General features: G+C 44.5%; 1 protein-coding gene across 6 annotated transcripts in view; it reads left to right on the top strand.

Annotated features, from left to right (window-relative positions):
* Positions 1–24,371, top strand: part of CXXC4 (CXXC finger protein 4) — a 155,165-nt gene that overhangs the window by 16,517 nt on the left and 114,277 nt on the right. For 2 of the 6 annotated variants that reach the window (XR_010831551.1, XR_010831550.1), the window contains 3 exons: positions 9,226–9,382; positions 10,442–10,719; positions 16,762–16,910. The gene's annotated coding sequence lies outside the window, so the exon portion shown is untranslated. Of the gene's footprint in view, positions 1–9,225; positions 9,383–10,441; positions 10,720–16,761; positions 16,911–19,755; positions 20,651–21,699; positions 21,818–24,371 lie in introns of those variants that run through there. The other 4 variants (XR_010831552.1, XR_010831555.1, XR_010831553.1 and 1 more) reach the window with 4 other exon arrangements.

Here is a 24,371-nt window from a genome sequence, read left to right as displayed (position 1 = left end):
AAGAATAGCTTCTGGGATAATGTTTGACAGCATAATTGTGCCTGGCAGTGAAGGAGCACCGGTGTTTAATTGTGGGCCGTGTTAGTGTCAGCTAGGTGTAGAGGGAATGAGTGTGTAATAAGTATTTGACACAGTTCATTATCAGTCATGGTAGATTAAATAACAAGACATACATTAACTCATTTAATAATTAGCTACCATCATATCAACTTGATAAAAGAGTACTATTAAATAAGTCTGACATTGTATTAATACAGTCTTTAATTTTTAACATGGAAGATTAAGATAAAGCAACTGCCAAGGACTGTATTGTAACACCTTCTCCAGCTATCTTGGGGTAAACATCTTTTGGACAGAGTTAAAGCCTCCTGGGGTTAGTTAATGTTAACTCCCATGTCTGGCATTTTTCTGAAACCTTGAGTATTTGTATTAATTGCTCGCATTCCTTTGGGAAAGAGCCAGCTAGGCATGGACACCTGCTGCAGCACAGCCGACTGCGGAGAAGGGAAGGCAAGGATGTGGTGAAAGCACGCAGGGCACAGATGCCCTATGTAGGGCAGCACTAGGAGGAAAGAGCCAAGAGAGCTGGCTCAGGTCTGTCTCAAGCTTCCTCTGTGGGGTTTGAGTTCTCACTTCACCTCTTTTTGCATCACTTCTCTGTATAAAAATATGAATATCAGGCTTTGTTTTTCCACGCTGTTTCATTCGCTGTGTCATGGCTAGCACTGCGGTGCTGGAGGCCATACCACATGTAAGGTTAACCACGTTTCCAGAGCTGGTTAGAGAGGTATGAGAGCGTAAGGGCTGCTGCCTGTGCTGCCCCGTTTGCGTTTCTGTTGACCGCATGGAAAGTCCTGGTTTACGCTAATGCAGCAACAAAAGCAGCGTGTGGTTTGTGAGTGGCTTGAGCTGGTTACATCTATCAGGTGTCCTCTTCATAGTGAAATACTAGTAGGAAGTGGGATGAGAAACAAACGCTTTGGTTATAACCGTGATGTAGAAATCGGTTGCATGTCTCTGTTTCCTGTGATTTCGCTTTCGTTGCCGCTGACGGGCTTTGTTCTGGAGGTGCTTTTTTGTGTCACTTGGGCAGCGCATATCCTCCACCAGGACCTTTCATCTCGCCCTCGCTTGAACACGTGCACGAGAAAGCTGCTGGTGGGAATCACACCCAGCGGGAGGTGGTGGAGCGGGAGGTGCCAGGGTGCATGGTGGGCGCCCAGGGTAAAGTGGAGTGCCGAGGTGTGCTGCCCCAGCAAGAGCCTCCACAAAGAAAGCTGGTGACTTGCTATGGGACACTGCTCCAGGGATTTCTCTTCTATGAATTTGCCTGATGCTTTTGTAAGCCACTGTAAGCTCTCGGCACCCACGGTGTGCTCCCCAGTTAGGCTAGTCACCACGCAGATGGTTGTCTTTTCCATTTTTAGTGTGCTGCCTGCTAGCTCCTGTCCATTCCCTCTTAGATCCCATGTGAAAATGACAGTGAGCAATCCCTACCTGTTTTATGTGACATCGTTCATTGTCTTTGCTACAGCACTGGGCAAGTTCCTACATGTTCATGTATGCTTGTAAAAAACATTTTGTGGCATTCTGGTTAACATTTAGCAAAGCCAGTTTTATTTCAGAAGTTAGATTTAAGTTTTTTGGTTTTGTTGTTTGTTTGCTTTTTCTGGAAAAAATGTTAGAAGATAAGTATTTTCTTTGTAAATAATGCTAACTAACTTGAACATTAATTTCTGTCAGTTATTTTTTGTGCTGATATGCAAGGCTAAGTGGCCATGCTGTAAAGAGATTGCAGTGGTCTTTATCAAAGGAACTTAAATGTTGTTACGCTGGTGCATTCCTTGCTAAATACTGCGGTAATGCCAGTGGCCAGTATAAAAAATAATGGCGGGCTCGGAAAAACAAAAGTCAGCTTAAAATCATAGGAATGAGAGGATATATATTTATATCTGTTTGCTTCTTATATTCTTTCTGTGCTTTTTTTTTTTTTTCTTTTATTTATCTGAGAATGCTTATGCTTGCGAGGGCTTTTCCTACACTCCTGTGCTGTTTCAGCATTTTGTTTTTTGTTATATTGAAAACCAGGTTCCCATGGTATTACTCAGCTGAATGGCCAATGCTTTAAGAAAAGCAAATATGACAAGATACTTGATGAAATCATGGAAGATGGCAAGCTACGGTGGCTGTATAAAGCACGTTTTCTAGTGAAGCAAGTTGACTAGACAGCTGGGGGAGGGAACAGGTAGATTTATTCTGAAAATCACATTAACAATGTTCACGCAGGAAAATGAGCTCTTGATGGGAGGTGCTAATTGATATTAATTAAACAACTTACAGATTATATGATTAGTATTGACCCACAATATTAAAACAGTAAATTACTTATAGAGTGGGCAAGACTACGATACGGGAAATTGAATAAGTTAATAAATCAAAATTAATGGATGTCTGGAACAATTATAGTCATTAGTGGAACTACAGTCATTCTAAATATGTAAAGGGAAGTCCATAAAAGCTAATAATGTTACTGTGGAAAGGGATTTCTTGGGACACAGTGGAGATACTGGCAACACCAGAACCCACGCTAGGTATTGAAGAGGGGCCTCCAGTATGGGTACGCCTGTGGATGGGGGGCATTGCTCCCTGTGGCTTTCTTTAGGCTGCCTGGACAAACTGCATTCATGTTCCTCAGCCCTTCTCACGATGGACTAAAAGAGAAGGGAAAGACCCCTGCTAAATTCAACGGCGAAGCCTTCCTCAACGTGAGTGGAATGACACCCTTGGTATCAGACTATGAAATCTTACATATACCTAGGAGGTTTCCATCCGTGGAAGGGAGAAGGGCTTGCAGGTACAATATGAAATATTTCCACTGCTAAGTACAGAGTACCTTGTACTCAAATCAGGAGATCTTGCTTTTCTATGTGAAGGCCCAGGTCCTGGTCACCTCTGCAAACCAGAGCAGCTGGCTTCTGAACTGTCAGGACAGGCACCCAGGACATACCCAGGACTATTTCTGAGTACAGAGAGAAACATGAACCTGAACCTAAAACAGGGTAAAGGAGGTGATATGCTCTGCATTTGATCGCCCTTATTCATGTCACACCACATTGTTAGCGTATGTGAAAATGCAGTGAAGCATTAACACACAATAACCAGGAAACTGAAGATCACCAGCCATTTTGTGTCCAGAAGCAAAGTTGTATTCTGTTACTGAGGCAGATTTAATCAACAGGAACCAGTTCTGGAGGGCAGTAACAGATAAGCAAAGAAATTAGTCCCAGAGTCGTTGTAATTAAAAACATCTGGGTGATGTCAGCCTGCCTACAAGGCCATTTTCATGAAGAGTTTGTGAGCACTCCTAAAATCTTCTTACTAATTGGCAACATCAAGCCTCTGCATTACATGCCACACTTCTTTTTTTTTTTTCTGCGTGTGTGTATCTGTGTCTGTGTGATATTTATGGGCTTGAGTATTCCCACAAATACTGTTTCCCTTTTTTTAAATGTTGGAAAAGCAACGCCACTTAGGAATTTACAAGGACAAATCGATGGCCAGACTCTAGAGCAGATGGAAATATTTAACAAATTTCTATATCCATTGGAGAGTCTTACCACAGATGCATCTTAAGCAGAGACATCAGCCAAGCCTTTATTTGGACACAGGGAAATGGTCTTTTATGTGAGATTTTTCTTTTTGCTGACTTGGCGGAAGCAAAGGAGCTGTATTTCTACTGATAGGTGGGCTACCTCAGGGCTAGTGGCAGGGGTGAGCACAGGATGGGACATCCAGCAGGTGCCGGAGAGAAGTGGCAACTCTCTGCTCTTCTCCCCGATGGGGAAGTGAAGGGTTGGCTGGATTGGCCAGTGTGGGAAAGATCAGTAAGACTTTCTAATGAGGAAGGACTAATATCCTTAATGGCCAAAAGGGCTTTTTACTGTTGTTTTAAATTACTGTTTAATTGATGAACAGCCATGAATATTATCATTCATAGGTTTGGCAACTTGCATGGTCCCCACCAATAGGTAAACTTCACAGCATAGTGGCTTATTTTACAGTCTGAGTGAGAGTCATCCTCATTAATATTAATGAGAAGCTGTCAAATCAAAGAGAGTTGGGGTCTTTTTAAGGTGCTCTCCATGTTATTTTATGGGTTTCAATGTGGGGTTGCAGGGGAATGGATGCTTCAACAGAAACTTGCTGCTGCTACAAAGATTGGTATGGAAGGGGGCGTTAAGGGGGCCTTTGAGCAGGACATATTTTACAGCAAAACATTACCAGCATCTCTATTAATGGACTGGTGTGGGAAATTTCGGCTGCACTAAAATTAACCTGTATTGTTTAAGCATTTTATCAGACTGATCTAATCTTCATTGTCAGGCATTTATAACATTATTGTAGCTGTGGTATCTATGCATGCTATGAAACTTTCTAAAACTGCAAATATTTTATGCTAGAAAGTGAGTTTTCTCTGAGTAAATGTGTCTCTGGAGCAGAGAGTACTTGTGCTGTCTTTGTTGTACAGAAGAATATAATTTTTTTTCTTTTAGGGTGAGGCCACTGTAATAAATCCCAAGCTTGTTGCAACTGACTTTATGTCTGTGTACAGCAAACAACGTCATCCTTGCACCCAGCTCTTTAGGGAGCAGCCTCTGGTACGTGCTGCATACATTGCTCCCTTTCAGAGGTGCTGTGCTGTGGCTGCCCCAGCCCTGGCCACATCTTGCAGCTCTTCAGCAAGCCCTCCGGCTATGCACGCCAAAACTGCCGCAGGAAAAAAAAAAAAGAAAAAGAAAAAAGAAGAAAATAGCTGCCTCTCTGTAGATGTTTTCAACAAAAGAGAAGAGCCATGCTCTGACCTCGCTGCTGCAATGTGCTCACCATATTGTTTCCATCAGCCCCAGTGAGGCTGCATTTTATGAAGCGCGCAAATAGCAATCCCAGTAGCAGGGGCTGTTCTGGAGATACTTTTGGCTATTTTGGAGATACTTTTTCCTTTTTTTTATTATTTTTTTTTCCCCAGCATGCAGTGTCTTGAAAATATTTTGTTTGTTTTTTTTTTCCTACATAGAAAATAGATTTTTTTAAAAACATAATTTGTGTCTTAGGAATATACTAGGAGTGAAAACTGGCCAGGCATTACTAACACCCAGCTTTACAAGCTCCGATAGGATCAGACTGTGTCATCCACACTCAGATCCTGCCCGTGCATGCTGCAGGAAAGCCATCTCCGTCTCTCCAGAGAAGCTGGAGATCTTCAGAGGATAGGGTGCTGACTGCCCCCTGTTCTGCCCGCTCCCAGTGCGTTTTTCTTCGGGTATCCCCATAGTTCGCTTGCTTGCTTTGCAAATTATTTTGTACTGCTTACACCACTAATAAAAGAGTGTTGTGCAAGGCCTGGCTTTTAGAAGAAAAGCAGACTGGCTTTGCAGCCTGCTGCCAGCCCTACCCACCACAGCACTTTCAGCTTTAAAAGACTTTATCCAGTCAAACACCACTGACAGGTCATATTTCGAGGAAGCGAGCCAAAAATGTTTTCATTGTTTGGTTGGGTAAATTCGAGCACCTTAACCCCCAGAACACCCTCCTCACCTGCTCCCTCTGCCTTTTAAAATTGTTTCTGTGCAGGATGAAGCACAGCTCGGCTGTTTGTGCACTGAAACGTGAGTAAAACGCTACATTTTCCACAGCATTACAAATAGATAAACAATCACTTGGTAAAGATAACTGGAAGGAAAGAGGGACAGACCCCCCAAAGGTGATTTTTATTAGTATCTGCAGGCTCTGCTCCTACTGCTATCCCCTTGTAATAACACTGTTTAGCCAAAATGGAAAGGCAGGAGTCTGGTGCTACCCTCCACTGCTACCGGCAAGATGGGGGCGCCACAGGCCTGGGCCTGGCAGAGGCCGCCATTTTGTGCGCCACAGAGCTGAGCAGTAAACACAGTCCCTGGGGGGGGAAACTCTCAGCTGGTGCAAATTATCACAGCAATTAATGTGCTGTTTTGTAAGTATGACAATTTACACCAGATGATAATCTTCCCCCTGGCCTGAAAGAATTACCAGTTTTAGTACATGATCCGATAAAGCCAGCTACAATCGCAAACTGCTGTGATTTACATGCACTGGTAAAAGAACACTTTTCTTCCATGTTTGTTTGAATTGAGAGCATTAAATGCAACATTTACCTTCTTCCCCTTCCCTACGATGTGCACCTGTTGAGCACCTACCCTGCAGGTGCTGCTGTCAGATTTTGGGTGTTGCTCCCTTATCTGAGGGCCCTCTCAGTGTAACTGAGGATAGTGTGGCTGGGCAAGAGTGGTCTCTGCCCTGGGGTTCTCCTTCTTGTGCTGGTTTGTTACCCTGTGCCATAGGGGTTTGTTGCTCTGAGGAGTGGATTTTTTTTAAAAATGTTGATCTTGTCCTAAGGATTTGCCTAAAAGTAGCTGTAGTTGCTGACTTGAAGAGTCTTTGCAGGGATCTTTGGAAGTGGGACAGCAATCCAGGTTTGCAGAGTTGTAGTCAAAGGTATATTTCCTTGCCTGAAGGATGAGGAATAACAAGGTCAGCAGGAAATCCTCCTTGAACCCCCACCTCCACGTGAGGCCTGATTCTTCAGGGGTGTCCTCATCCAGTTCCTTAAGGCATGTAAGCCCTTATCCATTATTACTTTTTTTATGCTCCACTTGGGCTTTGGTGCATGTAAGACCACCAATGTGGTCGACTCCATCACTGCTGTCTCGCTAGAAGCAGAGCCGAAGGCTGTTAGGGTGCTATAAATTTTTTAAGATGTATGTAGAGCTTCAACAACATCTACAGAAGGAATTTGAGGATTTGTCTGTGGATTTAGGTACCCAAATTGTCATTTTATTGCTATCTAAGTGGTGTGTGTAGTTTGGTGTGGGATGCTATTGTCCCTCTTGTATACATACGCTTTTAAGCCTATGCTTTACGCTGCTACAGCTCACAGGAAGGAGGGCCACTCATATGTACTGTACATCTAACACAGATGTGCACTAGGCTGGATCCAGGTCTGAATTTTAGCCTGGAGGTGTTCCAGATGCTTCTGCTGTTACATGTGTGCAATGGAAACAGGATTTATCTAGCCGGTTAAGCACTTTTGGATTCTGCAGGATATAGACATTACTGTTATAATAATGGTTATGGTAATTTCCAAGGTAGGTGATAAATCTATCACTTAATGCATCTATTCCTTAATTAGACAGTAAGGGTAATGTCACTATTTGGAGTAGAAGGAAATGCAAGTGAGATCAGCATTTAAAATCTAAAATTCAAATGATTCTTTTCTGTGTAAGGGTAAGGGGGACTGTTTAAAAATAATAAACTGTGGTGATTTATATGGCATCCTCTTGTCTTATAAAAAGCACAGGTTAAAATTGCAGAAGCTTTAATGGACCCACTGGAGAAAAGTCTTAACTTTAATCCTAGCAGACATTTTAAAACCATAAGAAGATACAGAGTATAGATTTTAAAAAGGCAAAACAAAACGCTTAACTTTCAGCAGTTAACAAAAGGCCACTCCAATAACAGAAAGCTACATAACTTTGAGGAAAGAGTGCAAGTCATCACGGCAACCCAATTAAATGATGATGGTGAGACCCAGTGGGGAACTGCGGGTGGCAAATGTGAACAGGGATTCTTAGGGTTGATGGAGTGTTGGACATCCTCCAGGAGAGGAGGCTGGTTGGCTGAGTAGCCTGTGGTCAGTGATTTACCACTCAGGCTGATGACTGGCTTCACATCTCCAGAGCTATAAGAAGAAACCAGAGCTGTGGTCTCTTACTGTCTGGGTGAGCAAGCCAGGAAGAAGCTCAGGGATTAGAGGAGGGAGATGACTTTCTGCTCCTTTGAATGTATTTGCTTGTAAGGTGAGCTAAGCACGTGCTTTGAGGAAGCCCAGGGCTATGGGGGGAGACCATGGGCAGGAGAAGCTACGCATGTCCCTGCAATGCTGAAGCATGGGTCAAAGCAGTTTAGGAAGGTGGCTTGACTCATACAGTTTTTACCGTGATGGATTGCTGGGCATGCTCTGTATCTTTGTCCCATCTCCTTCATTTTCGTTTACTGAAAATAGTTCTTTTGTACAGACCTTACAGTTAACTTTCTGTGTCAGGACGCTTTCCAGGTGCTGCTCTAGAGACCAACAGCCCATGAGCCTGGGGCCTTCATAAAGAGCTCTGCAGTCTTTTCTGTGGCTTCTGGATTAGTATTATTGGTACTGCACACTTTGCATCAAACCTATGTGAGCTCCTCTCTCAAAGGGCCTTAGAACAGGGAATAAATTATAGTTTTTGCAGGAAAAAGGAGCAAGTCAGTCAGTTTAAAATTTCACAGTTAGCTTGCAGACTCTCTGCTAGGGCTGTGCAACTTTTTATTCCGTGAACTTTTAAGAGGATATGTTTGAAGCTGGGCTGCCACTGTAGTTCAACCCTTCCTGCCTTATTTTTCACTGCTGGTACTTTTTTCCTTTCAATTAAAGTGCTTTTTACACCAAAATCAATAGAGTTGGAGTCTGAGTACACCTGATGTAACAGGTAGCTTTAAGGAAAAATAGGTTTGCATTTAGGGTATTTTTAGCTGATTTGCACCATAACAAGCAGTTTCTGTCTGTGGTCCTAAATGTGAGTGATAGGGGGTTTGTCACTCAGAGTCTTATCTGATGCAGAAGATTTCCTCCATCTGGAGCTTCTCTGTTCTGCCAAGTTCCATCCTTCCACAGAGAAGCTAGGAGGGTTGGATTGTTAATTAATAATATCCTAAGGATATTGTCTTAAGCCTCACGCTGTCAGTGCAGTAAAACAAAGCACTGATTTACTGAGTTTTTTTTTCCTGTCTTAAAAGGCTACTTTTTTTTTTTAACAACAAAAAAGGTTGTAGTTGCCACTACAACCTTGTTTATAGTGGCAAAACCTAGACATAGTGAAACTGCTGCATGTGCTGGAGGGAGGGAAAACCCCTGTCTTCCCCCCTCTGCCAGGAACAGAGTGTACATAAAACTGATAAGCTTGTTTAAGTTAAAAAACCCACAAACTAGGCTGAAAACAGTGTGCAGCACTTCCTAAACAGCAGTTCCCTGAGACATCCTAGGTGGCCTTGGTGTGCTGGCTGGGATGGATGTGTCTGTGGAGCTGTGGGAGGAGATGTGCTGGGGAACACCAGCCATGCACCCCCAGACACTGATTTCTAACTTTCTTTTTTTAGGGGAGCTACTTTTAACTTATATCAGCTGAACGCAGATCAAATTTGGGATGGATATGTCAAGCAATCCACAGATCACTGTCCTGATGAGGAATGAGTTGCTCAGACCTGCTTGCGTTCATTTCATACACCAAGATAATCACCTAGTGTTAGCATACAGGTGAGGGTATTAAAAAAGGAAAATCAATAAGACATATCAGAGGTGCCGTTCAAGTATAAAGTCCCTATCGTTTTCTTGACTCAGATTCCGCAATTACCAAAAATTAGCCCATTATATGCTCATGGTCCTTTCAAACCGTAGGGCAGCCCTGTGGGCAGGGAGCGTGGTGACAATGTGAGCCGCACTCTGTTCAAACACTGCCCGACAGAATTAAACGTAGGACTCCTCCAGCCTCCACATCTCCATTCAGGAGCTTGACAACAGCAGCAGCAGCAGCATTATTACAGTATAGATTTAAGTGCATTTTCCTGTCTTACAGCTTTTCTTAGCTGTTTGCTGGAGAGATCCAGATGTGCTTTTTTTGGTTGATTGAGGCAGCTGGGGAGATCCTCTTATTGCTGCAGTCTCCTCTGTGGCCAGCTGCGGGTGCTGGGTGTCACCGCAGCCCCATCAGGTGCAGCAGGTCTGCCACCACAGTGATACTATCTGACTTTTCACGCAACTGGAGTCAGGGGACGACAGGGTCCTGGGGCCGCTCTGGCGGCAGGTTAATCTGTCCTGACAGCAGAGCTGTCAAGATATCTTTGCGTAATGGGCCTGGGGATAATTGGGTTTAGCACTCAAGGCCAAGCCGTGAACCCTGGGGCAAAGGGATGGATAATTGGGATTTCCCCCCCTGTGGGGATAAAAGCTCCTCTGCTTCTTGCACAGAGTTTGGGGTGATGAGCCAGAACTTGCAGACCCATCCTCACAGTGAAAACCCTTTCAGTATCACCCTCTCCTTATTGACTTCTTTTCTTTTTCCCCTCCTAATGGTTAATTTCAAAGGAATATTTTAAGGAAAAAATCACATTGATATAAAACTTCTTTTTTTTTAAATTGTAGTCTTATACAGCATTTCTAACCATCCTTATGAAATAACAATAATAAAAGTTACAGAAGTCATAGTGGAAAGATGAAACATAATTATAGCAAAAAGTAATTTAAAATGCAAATTTGCCAGAGAAACTGAAAAAAAAAACCAAAACCAAACTACTAATAATCCGACCCTAATTGCAGTGCTTTCTCTCATCGTCACTTCAAAAGGTCTGCGTGTTACCTCCCTCCCTTCGGGACGGCCTCAGCCGCGGCTGTGCTGCCACACTCTGACCTCTCCAGCGAAATACGTTTGACCCGAAATAAAATGGATGAGAGAGGGGAAGGAGGCGGCTCAGGAGGCAGCGAAACGCAGCAGGTGCCCCCTCGCTTGGTCGTTGCCAGACGGGCATGTGGCCACCGGTTGGCCATCGAAGGTGTCCTCAAGGATGTCACGGAGGCAACCACGCTTCGTGGTCTCGGTGAGTCTGGCCTTTTGTGAACGTCTGGGTGGTTTCTGGGGCTGTTTGCACTGGAGGTGCCTTGAAGCTTTCTGAAAGGCAGCGGCGTTGTTACAGCAGCAGTTGGCACCGCGGTTCCCATAAACCAGATTGGGCTCTGGCGGCAGCGGGCACTTGCGTTCGCATTAGCTGCGATGCGATGCAAATTCTGGAGCTGCAGGTTAGGGACTTGAAGGCAGGCGAGGGAGCTGCAGCCACTGGCCAGGGCTTGACAGCAGCAGGGCTGAGCAAAGGTTATTTATTTCCATGTAGCAGCATCGTAACGAAAAACTTATTGCCTCTGACAGGAGAGGAGCTCACCTGGCTCCTTCCCTGCTGATGGATGGGAAGGGGAATGAGCTTTTACTTGCCTGCAGAGAAGAAAAATCCATGAAGAAGCCCAGACCAAGCTCTCCTTGTTCAAAGGGCTGCCAGGAGCTCTTACAGACATTTTGGGGATGGGGCACTACCGAAGTAGTGATGGTCAGAGCGGAGGCATGCTGTAAAATGAGAATGTTTGCTAAATGGTTTTTTTTTAAAGCAGAACTGAGTGGTAAGTGGGAACGCTTCCCTGCAGGCTGGCAGAAGGACACAGTTGGTATCACACGTTTTAGCAGCTGGCATGTTAATGAGGCCATTTTTATTGAAATGAGCTAAATACTATTAACATTTGTGGACTCCCAACTGATTTCTGAAGCATTTATTGAACTTCAAAAAGTGCTTCAAGAATCAATTAAAAATAGTTTTTTAGATTTGATAGAAAGAAGACCGAAGAATATTCTGCAGTCACATTTACACTTATCTGAACACATCTTACCTTTGTGTAGCTGACTTGAAACAGTTTCTTCTTTTTTTATTTTTTTTCCTTTTTTTTCTGTGCTCTACATAACGCTTAAAAATATGTCTTTTGAGAAACCGATAAGGTAGTTTGTAGCCAATGTGACTTTGGTGGGTCCGAGTTTCCTGCACAGGAAGATGGTCGGTGTGCAGTTGAAAGAATATATGGCTTCCACCATACAGTGATTGCACTTGGCTATCTTTGGCAGTGGATTTAAAATAAATTTGTTAATTTGTTATTAAATTAAATATAAACATTAATAATTAAAATACTAATAAAATGGTTTATTCTGAAAAGAAAAAGCAGTAGAGAGCTGCCTGTCTCGGTGTTGCAGGAGGAGCAGATGGCAACCAGCAGGCAGGTCTGGAGACCTCTCACCCCAGGCAGGTCTGGAGACCCACGCCAAACCCCAGCACAGCACGGAATGGTGAAATGTTCTCTGCTCCTCTGGTGTCTCCACTGACTGCCCAAGAGCTGCAGCCAGCCCAATATTTAAAGCGCTGTGACAAAGTCATATCGCTGCCTCTGGTTCTTACCTTGTCTCAAACTTGGCAATTATTGGCCACTATGATTATTTTTTCATCAGCTTCCTTTGAAGGAGAAAAACCAAACCCCCCACCCCCCCACCCCGAAAAACAAGCAAAAGAAACTCATGAAGAATACACATCACATACAAAAATAAACCAGTATGCATTAAAAGAGGCACTTGTATAAATATACCTAGAAGTGGTTGATTTTTTTTTCCCCCTTCCCGCATTCAACTTGAATCCTTTCCCAAACATTAAAAATAGACTGGTCTGAAGGGAAGCAGCAGAAACACACTGTCACTCGGGTGCCTTTAACATCAACCCTGCGTGTCCCCAGCTCTCCGAGCAGCTACCCGGCCGGTATCCATGTGATGGGAGTGTGCCTCAGGATCATTTCGAATAACCAGAAATTTTCATCTGACTTTTTTGGGGGGAGATTCACATTATTCACTAAATTTGTAGGATGGTGGCAGCAAACAGCTAAGTTGGCTCAATGAGGGCCCCGAGTACTCGAAGGGGTCAAAGGCTGGGAAGTGATTTGGGGTACGCAGGCAGCACAAACCCAGCTGGTCATGGCTTGTTGCTTTGAATATTGCATAAGTGACTTGAATGCTCGGTCTCTTTGGATGCTGAATGGTTTTATGGCAGCTCTGCCCTGAAAGCTTTACATGCCGGGGTCCTCGTGGACTGGCCACTTAGGTGGTCACGTTCACTAAAATTAATAGTGCTGTTCGATTGGGATGGGATTGTTCCCAGTAGTTAACTGTGCAAGAGCCTGCTGGAAGATAAAGCAGCTGAAAACCTGAAGTCAGCAAAAGAATAGGGCAAACAACTGATAGGTGTCTGGGCTCCTCTTCCCAACTTGGCCAAGAGGACCTCTGCAGAAAGCTCTGCCATTAGACACTATTTCACTTCTCTTTTAATTATTTTTCCCATGAGGATATGTACCTATGGCAGGGAGGTTTTGCTTAGGTCTGGCATGGGAGCAGACGCCCCAGGACCAGCAGCTGATGCTCTGTGGGGCTTGGCAGGTGCTCCATGCCACCGGACACAGCCGTGCAATGGAGGTGATGGCTGTTTTGGTGAGACCCATGTGAAAACGGCAGGCTTCTTGGCATCACCAGCTGCGTGGTGCCCCACTGAAAGTGCAATCTCTGGTGGTTGGTTTTGAGAGGCCCCTCAGCCTCCCTAAAAAAAAAAAAAAAAGGCACATGAAATGGAGAAAAGCGTGTTTTAAAGATATGAAGCAAATGCAGGAGTATTTGTCTGAACTCTGCTCTCTGATGTCGCAGAGTGGTTAAAGTGAGGAAGCAAAAGGTTGAATGCTTTTAGTGCTTAAATAATTAATTCTTGGCACAAATGAAGCGTAAGGACTGATGGTGACCGGACCTAGCACTGCCTGTGTAGCAGTGGGCACAATTAGATGAGCAAAACCAGGTAATGTGGAACTCTTAGGTTTAGTTCATTTGTGTCAAAGGACCTTGAAATCCTGTGATGGTGCTGTAGCATCCTCCCCTTCCTCACCCCTACCCCCCAAAAAATAATAATAGAAAAAATGCAGCTTTAAATAGAAATCTCTCTGCCTGTGGAATTGTATTAAAAAAAAAAAAAAAAGGCGTGACTGAGTAAACATGAACTAAAAGGGCTGAATTTATCCTTCCTGTAACTTTGGCAGAGCTGATGCTATGGTCTGTGTCCGTGCGGGTGAAGTCATCGTGAATGGTAAAGGGGATGGCTTTATAGTAGAAGGCTGTAAACGTTTGCAGATATTCTGCTTTGCCACCAGAAGCATATTACTGTTGTGCAGATTTTCAGTACCGTGTGTCACATAAAACACAGAAATAGGACAAAAGAAGCTCTGTTTGGTTAAATGACCATATATTGGGCATTTGTCATAAACACAGTTTTGTAAGGCATTGGGAAACTGCTATCACTTACATTTTAAGAGCTTACTTGTAGACCAGCAGTCTCTAGGAAAACACAGTTTGAATCTTATTTTTTTTGCAATGGGGTAGTTTAAAGGGTTGGTTTGGGTGAATTTTTGCTTTGTGATTCACTGTTCTGGATCATAAGCAAAGTTATTGTTGTGCTGCTGTTTCTTCAGGAATGGTATTGCTATTTTTTACTTCCCTGTGAATGGCAATAACATAAAGAAAGCTGGCATCAAGGATTGTGTTTTATAAGAAAAGAAAGAGGAAAGATGAAACGGCTACATATGGCAACATGGACAGTTTCCAACTGAATGGGGAAAAAAAAGAGTCCGATTTTTGCAGCATATACAGAGAATTGAACTGTATTTTTATGCAAATGCTTTAGAAAATGCAGCTCAGCAAAGGCTCTTTTCCTGCCATTGGCTGGAAAGCATTTTGAGCGCCTAAAGACTCGCATTTTCCACAAGAACTTCATGAGAAAGAATATAAAGAGGTAATAGAGCGTCTAAAAACATTATGCCTACCACAGGTTTTTTTTTTTTTATACTCAAGTTTCATCTCAAGAGTCAGCTAAGAGGAGGAAGCACTATCGTGTCTTTGACAAGCCCAACTAATGATTGTTCCTTGCTGTTTTAACGTTTTTGTTGAGAAATGCAGGTCAAGAGCAATTTGTTTGTGGAGTAAAAGACAAGAAGGATGGTGTACGTTTGATGGTCCTGCTAGCAGCAGAACCCCCTGACCTAAAAACCCTTTGGGATAGCACAACCTGGACGCAACGTTGGGATGCGGATGAGTGTGGCCCCAGATTAGGATGCTCCTTGGAGAAAGGGCTTAAGGAGCTGGGCCTCTTTACCAGCACAGGTGGGACGGGCAGACCTCCCAAGTGTTCTGTTCATACGAAAATAAATCACGCAGCGTTAAGGCTGGAAGCGCGTGCAGGGTGCCTGAGGGCATGTATCAAAGAAAATTTTCTAAAACAAGCCCAAAGGAAATAAACTTGCTTTTGCAGTCTTCCAGAAGGGGTACAAGAGGAGTCTTAGGCTGCCTGGCTGTCACTGTAACTTCTCCATGTATCTGTTTGCCATTAGAGTTAATTGTGACTGAAGGAGATGGTCTCCCGCGGATAGGCAGAAAGTGGCAATATATAAGCGTAAACCAGACAGAGGAGCGGCAGGCGAGAGACCTTGCAGAGGAAGGGAGCTGGTAGGTGAAATATAGAGCCGTGTATAGTGCTGACACTTGTTTTATATGCAGTGCAACAGGAAGGCTAGAGGTGGCCGGCAGTGCCATTTCTCAGCGCCGGGTGAAGCGCAGATGCAGGGCATGATTCCACCCATGGAAGCCAGGAGGGGATGGCACCAGATCGCCTCCGGTTGTGTTAAGCTGCTAGGGTTTAAAAGTTGGCTCCAAACATATTAGATTTGATCGGCTGGATGTCTGCCTGCTTTAAAAGAAAAAAAAACGAAGAGTGAAATTAGGTATTTTGACAAACAGTTTGAGCCCTTCTGTATGTTTTAATTTTTAGCATTAACTTCAGTGCCCTTCCTGTAATTTCAAACATCTATAAGGAGATGAGTGGAAAAAAAAAAAAAACAACAAAAATGTATCATCATCTTATAGAATACATTAAAAGCTGGCCAGCATTCCTCTTAAATGACACTGCTCTGCCTCCCTCCTACCACCATGTTTGTCCATCATTTATGGATAAATGTTAAAATGACCTGTTGGGATGAAAATTTCCTCATCACAGAGCCAAAGCTACTACTAGAAACACTGAGGCTGAGAATGTGCATTTCTCTGCTGGCAGCAGGCAGGCAGCGTGCATTGAGTTCTGTTAGGTAAGCATTTTACCAAAACTACTTTACTACTTTCTGTAGTAGTACCTCAAAAATGCGTTCCTGTACTCACAGAGGTGGGAAGCAATTCAGCGTATATTTTCTCTCCTACATTCTCTTTATTAATACTGCTAAAGAAGTTGTTCTGGACAGAAGAGAGAACCCTATTTTGGTTATAGGTATACACTTCAGGGCTGCCCACGTTACATCACCAGCAGCCAGCTTAAGCCAGAGGGCTTTTAAAGAACTGACGTTTTCCTTGGTTCTTTGCCATGGAGAATGCTAGGGACAATGAAGGAAGCTTACAAAGAGACATACTCTTGTAATTACCTGAGTAGCACCAAGAGACCATTAAATTCATCCCATCCTTGCAGCAGTGGTGGGACATGTTGGCGCAGGGCATGCTGCCACATGTTGAATTTGCAGGGGTGAGAAAAGCCATTGCTGTGGCTGGTGGCTGCTACACATTGCTGATGGCAGGAGTTGCACCAGAGGAGCTGAGGATATGTTTAAGGCAAAATTTGCTGACAACAGCCACAGTCCCAATATCGAATGCAGTCCTGGGCAGTGGGAGAGCCCTGCTTGGTGCTCTGCAGCTCTCCTTGGCTCCCCGGGTATCTCATGGTGCATTCCCCAGGCTGAAATCAAGCAGAGTCAAAGCCTTGTAGAAAAACAGCAATTTCTGCACAGGGCGGACTATGCATGTGTGCGTGCAGTGTGACGGTATGGGTGATTTTGGGAAAAGGTGTGGTAAACATTTCGGTGATGGTGGCTTATTAAATAGAGGTTGAAGGTGTGATGAAAAGACACACTAATGGATTGCCTACATAGAAGCTTAGAGCAGAGGTAATACGTGGCCCCAGAAGTTAATATAAATGGCTTAATATTTGCAGATTTTATGTCAGGCACTGATAACCAAAAGAAGAGGATTGGAAAACATGCCAATCTCAGGAGGAATGAACAACAAGGAAAAAAAACACAGGCATCGGACTCTCTCCCTGCTGAGCGCCATTGACCACTGAATTCAGAAAGCTCCCTCAAGGTCAGACTTGTGATTTATTTCATATTGGGGATACCATTTGGGGCGATATACCAAGGAGAAGCGTGCTATATTGACAAGCTGTGCTGATGCTTTAAAGCTTAAGGTGTTGCTGATTTCCAGCTCGCTGGGTAAAGAGGCTAAGATTTTGTGCTTTGTTTCAATCGTGATTACAGCACGATGGGCTGATGGTCTTTCTGTGGTTGCTTCTTCACAAGAGTCACTGTTTTTTGTCTTTTTCATGTATATCAGCCACATAACTGTCTGGAAATAGCCTTTAGAAATGAGTATGGAAGAAAACTGCAAAGATTAGTACTTAAACACTTGTATGGACTATCTCTGTAAGTCCTGGAGCTGTCTGCACCTTCACCACTGCCAAATCCCAAGCTGAAGAGGGGCAAGAGCATTTCTGGAAGCCCTAGCTCTGGGATTCCTGCAATTCTTGCTTTCCATTAAAAGAACAAGTTTCCAGCTGCTGTGATTGCAAAGAAAAGGTTGAAAATGTAAGCCCTAAGTATGCAAAAGCAACAGATGCAACTATAAAAAATATGATTTTTTTTTCCATTTAGTCCTGTTTCAAACTACTCCTCCTTTCTCCAAGCAGCTGATTCATTCTTTTGAATAGATTGTGTTGGCAATACTGTGTTTTTGTTCCCCAAGGGATAACTTCAGAGCTTTGCTTTCAAAACCACTTTGCCCAGTTTAGACATCTCTTAGAAAAACTAAATGAGAAGGAATTTGTAAGAAAAATTAATGATCTGGTACATAAATTTTTCACAACCTCGCACACGGATGGAGTGGGTTTGTAGAGTTACAGAACTGCGGTGACTAATAATAGTAATAAAGGGTTTGATTGTATCATGTGGTTAAAGATAGTCATAATACTCTAATTGTCTTTGCAGTTTTCCCACTCCTTGCTGTGACATCAGCCCATCCCCAGACCATTACATCCTGCTCATGGCTCTTCTTTGTTGATAAATAATGAGTCATTATACGCCTTGCTCTATGACTTGCACAGCTGTATTGCCAAATTTTCCTCTCTGCAGAATGAATCCCCCTTTCCAAGGATTTAGTGTGCCTTTAAAATGGCAAAGTTTATCTGGCAACACACGTGCCCTTTAGCAGAGGATGGACTGGGTGAAATAAGGCTCCTGCTGGATGTTTTGTACTGGGAGCAGGCTCACCTACAGTAAACTGTATGTTTTTATTAATGACTAAACACTGCTACTTTGTACTGATGGTGCAAGCCACCACGTGCCAGGATTGAGCTGGGAAATCCCAGGGCTGGGATTTCCATGGACTTCCTTGTAGGGCACATCGGAGCCAAAGATTCCAGAGCCCTGCTGTGACTCAGGCATCTAAACTACATGCTGTATCTTAGGATGCTTATGTGTAAACAGATGCACAAGGACATTACATGTTTTATCCACAAACACAAAACTGAATTGGTAATACTGAAATCAAAACTTGTTCTACAGCCTGCTGCTAGCTACGTGACACTTAGGAAGCTCTCCTAAAAAACTTGACGTGAAATCTAAAACAGATACTAATATGTATTAAAAAGTACAAGAAAGAGTTACAGTGTTTTCCAAAATGACAAAAATACTTATGCACCCTATGCTTTGACACTGAGTACATTCAAGAATGAAGGCTGTGTGAAGCCTGGCACTTTAAATAGTGGATTTGCGTAGTGGGAAGATAGTGGTTTTCTTTCATTCTAATTTAAAAATATGATCAAGCATGTGGCACAGCAAACTTGCAGTGATCAAGAACTGCTACACTAATATGAATGTCTTGCCAATGGATAGCGTTCAATGCAGGATGCCTACTTTGTACAGATGACTTGGGGTAGATAGAGGAGTGAAGGGAAGACCCAAGGGTATAACAGATATTCAGTGAAGCAGGATATGTGATTCGTTTGTTTTTCCTTCCTCGCATTAATAAATCATGCTTCTCGTGCTTGCAAACCAAAGGAAGGTCAAGAGATAGGGTGGCCTGGGGAGCGGTGGCGAGTGTCCCTGGATGAAGGAGGGACAGGTGAAAACGAGAGCAAAGAGTGGGGTTGCTGAGTTGCTTTCAGGCCAGGTGGATAGCCTCCAGCCCCTGCTCATGTCTCTGTCTCCATGCCATCCCTTTGCTCTCGCTAGATTTGGAGCCCCAAATCCACCAGCTGTCAGACGAAAGTTCACCTCAAGCTGGCCTGGGGTGTGTGACAGGGTGTCTCTTCCGACACACCTTCTGCTGAAACTACAACCCTCTGCCTTCACCAAAACGCCATTATTTCACAGCAAAGCCCTTCACCGCTTGTGTACGTGCTGCTTTCTGCCCCACATCACAGCCTCCTCCACATCCCGCTGGGGCTGGAGGCCGCCAAGAAGCCCTGTTGGTGGTGACGGCAAACCTCCACTCCCTGGCCCCATTTTGGAGTCGTGCTGGCTCTGCGGGACAGCGAGGCACCCCGAGGGCAGTGCGGTGAGCCCTTTGGGATAAATGAGAATTATAAATGATAATTATAAAACTCCGTGAGCCTTCCCTCCCCGCCATGTTGTGCAGCTGGCGGTTAAAACGTGATTACGCCCTAAACACCCCTTTAACAGCCTAGTCAGCGCCGTAGCTCTGCCCTTCCCCGATTCTTATCTGCGAAAAGGGGACAAAAAAAAAAGAGAAATAAAGCCCTCCCCGCGGGATTTACACCGCGACACCCGGGCTCTCCTCAGCGGGCCGCGGGGCGCCGGGGCGGGGCGGGCGGCGGCGGCTGGGGGCGGCGGCAGGGGGCGCTGCGGCCCCGCCGTTGCGGCGGCGTTGGCGCGGGGGCGGCGGGAGCCGTGATGCTAATTGGAGCCGACACGCGGCTCCTCCATCATCCTCCGGCAGCCCCCGCCGGCTCGCAGCGCCTGGGAGGCCGCCGCCGGGGAAGGTGTTGCCGCCGGGAGGCCGCCCCCCCGCCCGGGGCGAGGCCCTGGAGCCGCGCCGTGCTGTGCAGTGCTGGCCCGGCGGCCATGTTGTCCCCCGGCGGGCGGCCGTGGCGGAGGCCGCGCTCCCCAGGGGCGTGACGAAGCAGAAAGCTGCGGGGAGAACACCCGCAGCTCTCGCTGTGTAATAATTAAGCTTAAAAGCCCCGCCCGCCACCCGCTTTTTAAAATAAAATTTAAATCCCGGGTGTTGTGTGTGCAAATACTGGCACGGTTCACGTAAATACTAAAGATCGCGGAGGTGCCAGCCCCGCGGACAAACGCCGGCCATGCCTGTGCCCTGCTGAGGTGAGGGGGAAGCACCTCGCCACAGCCGCCCCCCTGTCCCCAAACGGCACCCTGTGGAGCCCGTTGGCACCGAGTGGTGTCCGGGTCTCTGCCCCAGGGGTTGGAAGTATGGCTGGTTTCCCTTGGGGAGATGCTGGCGGCCCAGCTGGTGGGGGTGGGAGTAGTCCATAAGGCTGGCCCCTACCCTGCTTGGCAGCTTTACACCTGAAGCTTTTTTGAAGGCAGTATTTAACCAGATAGACTTCTTTCAGCTGGGTAGTAGTTGAGGGGGAAAGTACCAAGTAACTGGGTGATGCCTCAAGCTCGTGTCTGTCTAGGTACCAGTACTTCTGGAAGTAATATAAACACCTTTTCAGGTTGTATCAGAGCTCCTTGATGTAGAGGAGGAGTTGGAGCATTCAGCAAGGCCACTCGTCAGTAGGAGAAGCTGCCAAGTGCCCGCTCATCCCTCCTATCACACCCCTCCAGTGGCCTGTCTATGAGGTAGTTTTTGCTCTGTGCATGTTCTGAGGGAAGGTTTGTGGTGATTTTGCTCCTGGGCTGTGCAGGACCCCCAGGCCTTGCAGAATTTACATATAATGTGTGTGTTTGGAAGGGCAGGACAGAGGTTATCAGGGGCTACTGGTTCTGGGTCCTTCTGTCCACCGCTGGCATTAGCGGATGAGCCCTGTCTGTCTCTTTATTCATGTAGAGACTTATACTTTCCTAGGCACAGGATACAAACTAGGCTTGCAAGGGACTGCTTGCTTTTACAGGTTTGCCAGAATTGGGAATTTGAATTGACCAATTTCAGTCTTAAAGGTTTGGACTCTAAGGTTATTCCCACCCTCATTTTAAGCAGGCGTAAATCCAGAGTTAACTCCACTGAAGGAAGAGTTATGTGGCACAAAGCCACTGTGCATGTCTGTGAGCAGGTACAACTGACAGAAATAAAAATAAGGAAGTAGTGGTGAATAAGCCGGGCACCTTACTTTCAGCCATAGTAAGCAGGGTATCTGAGAAGCAGATGTTCTCCGTCTTGCAAGTGGTAGTCTCTAGCTGAACGTGGCTGAGAAGGCAGTGAGGTCCCCTGAAGCCCTTGTGAGGTGTGAATGTATATACAGGTTTTAATGATGTCTTAGAGGCAGAGTCCCCGCGATCTGATCCCTACATGCAGAATTACAGTATTAGATACACTGCCAGACAAGTGATAGGCATGAATTGGCTTTACAGAGATCGGCCATTACATGTCTCCTTGTGTCTACCATAAGCTATTAATCAAAGTTAATGGATGTACTCTTCTGCAGCTTTGTTCTCTCAGGGCAGATTTATAACCCCAGGTTGGTCCCATAAGCACGGGTGCCATACATTACACCTCCTGATGATGTCTAGTGCTGGAGTGCAACATGTAAAGGGCTCCTTTACAACTGATGGTGGAGTCATTTTTGACAGGACTAGGCAGCTCTACTGCCCAGGGAATGGTTGCGCATTAGCGGGATGACAAAGACTAGGTTTCTCCTGCCCTTTCGCTTTAACACGCTCCCTGATACCAGAGAATAGCTGTGTGCTGGACTGGGACAATACTTCTCTGACCAAATGAGCCCAAAACAAGCATGAGGAGAAACTCTTCACCCAGTCGCTGCTCCTCTGTTGTTACTGCTTGGACTTCAGGTAAGCCTGACCTCTAAGAATATTTCATTGTCAAATACTTCTGTTTTTCTTCTTCCTACGGCCACCTAGAAAATACTGCTCATCTTATGCATTAGAGAGGTTTGCTGTACAGGAATTTCTTAGTGTTTTCTTTATTTAAATAGCCTTTTCTGTTTCTTTGCATTGATTTCTTCTCTGGTATCGTGCAGTCACCTAGAATGGAAGGCAAGGATGTATCTATTTATCTTTGCTGTTACACTGTCAAAGAACATCCACCATTCCCCAACAAGAATTTTATTTATTTTTTGTGTGTGTTTACTTTTGGATCTTCACTTGCACTCCCAGCCCCTGCACATTTTAATACCTTCTTAGATATTCTCTTTTCAAAATCCATCAAGTTTTTGCTTCCTCCCCCCCGCAAGCTTCCGCCTTTACCTTCTGGAGTTCTTTTTGAATTTCCTCTTTTTCATTCCGTGGCTGTTTGAAGTCCTGGTTCTGCTTTGTCATTGTGTCTCCCAGCGTCTTCATGTTGGCTGTCAGGTTCCTCTTCACAGATTCACTTTTTAGCCATCTCCTCCAATAAAAACATTGCCCAGAAAAAGCTGCTGGTAAACTTTGAAGGGGCTTGCTATCTCTTCTAGTGCTTCAGGGGTGTTTAGTTTGCCCATGCCCTATAGCCTTTTCAGTTTGGAGCTGAGAATTACCTGGAGTAGGTCACTGCAGTGTGACAGGTTTTTGTTCTTTTTAGTGTTCATGTTTTTTATTTTTATTTTTTTGTTTGTTTATTTTTTATTATTATTTTTTTTTACATCTCTTTGCAAGTGCTGTACAAGCTGAGTGTCATTCTGGGAACAGCACATCTTCTGTAGTGTTGCTCCTCAGGGGTATGGGCTCATACACCTCAAACACCTGCAAGTTCTGCACAGATTTTGTATTCAGTAACTTTGTCTTTAATAATCTGTCCCTTAAAGCCTTGGTTGTCTAAGGAAGGTCTATGAAGATGGGTTAATAAACAACAGCTTGCATCATTGCTGTGGTCCACGGAAGCAAACTCTTTTGTGGATAGTAGGTAGTTGTATAGAGCGTAGATACTGGCCAGTGCCTTGTTCTGCATGTGACAAAGGTCTGGAGGTAGGTTCTGCTGGAGCCAGTTGTGCTGTAGAAGCTCCTGAATCCAATTTTGCTTGTTGTGTGGAAATAAAGGAGCCAAGTACAAACCCAGACAGTCCTGATAGAGTTGTATGAAACCAATAATGGCGATGGTTTCCAGGTGTGCCCATTGCCAGTCGTACCATTTAAGTAACGTGCTACAACAGGCTTGCAGGAGTGTGCTGGTGGCATCACGTGGACTTTACTGCCAACAGTGGAAATCCGTCTGTACCTTTCATTTCACATGGACACCGCAGCAGGACCAAAACACAAATCAACTTCTGAGTGAGGAACTGTGGCTGTGGTTTTACTCACAGGAGAACAAAATAAAGCAATGGGGTCAGTGCCTACAGTGAGTAAGTGAAACTACTAGTCTGCCCTTCCGAGGATAGCGTTTGGGTCTCTTCTACCTTTGTGGAAGAGTCAGAAAAAAAAATCCTCAATCACATTTTTTGATCCATAGTGACTGAGTAAATGAGTTTTCTAACTTGAAAACTTGTCTTTCTTTTTAGGCAAAAGTCTGGTTGCTGGATTTCTATACTTCCAGTTCTTCCTAGAGGTGGACCTAGGTGGGCAAAGTGTTATGAAGTGGTAGATTTGATGAAGAAAACAAACTTTTCAAGGAGACCTGATCTGTTTTGGTGTGACATGAAATTTGGTGAAGGCTTATTGCAAGACAAAAAAAAATCACAGAAAAGAAGAAAAGGTTTAAAAAATGATTTAATTTTGTGTGGCCTTTTTTTTCCTTTTCAGGTCAAAAATAGGGAGTAGAAGATTTAATACATTAAAGGCAAACATTTCCCTCCCCCCTCCCCCTTTTTTTTTCCTTAGCAATAATTTCCACCCCCCTTAGCTTTTATTTCAAGTAGATTCAACTGAAATTTTTTCTACCCATGATTGTTTTTTGTTTGGCCGTTGAACCAGATAATCCAATATTTGCACAGCTCTCCCTGGAGCTGCACAAAGAGGTAATGCTGTCATTATGATAGGTAGACCTCAGGAGATAGCGTGGAAACACAGGGTCTCCTAGCAGAAGCTCCCTGGCCTTTAAATGTTCGCTCTCAGATCTTCAGGATTTCCCTGCAGATCTCTGGGCTGTGTTATATTAGAGGGGTTGAAGTGTTGAGGGGACTACACTTTCCCAAAGGAAGCCAGAGGAAAAATGCTATTCAGCACCAGGGCATGGAGTTCTTGGACTGTTCATGAGTATTTTTCCCCTAGGGAAAGATAAGGTTTCTAGTGCTAAATGGCAGGATTTATTCCTATATATGTTTGAGATTTATTTTCTTTGTGTTTTGTTATTGTTCTGAAAACAAGGTTATTTATATACATATATACCTCTTGTCACTGGTTCTTTTGTAGGTCAATGTACCTCGTTCTGTTTGTACAAAAATATTTGTTCTTAATTAAACTCACCTTTTCCTGT

The sequence above is a fragment of the Anser cygnoides genome, chromosome 4 (assembly GCF_040182565.1).
Source record: "Anser cygnoides isolate HZ-2024a breed goose chromosome 4, Taihu_goose_T2T_genome, whole genome shotgun sequence".
Lineage (NCBI taxonomy): Eukaryota > Metazoa > Chordata > Aves > Anseriformes > Anatidae > Anser > Anser cygnoides.
The sequence above is the reverse complement of the archived record's forward strand: the minus strand, read 5'-3'. Positions and strand labels throughout refer to the sequence as shown.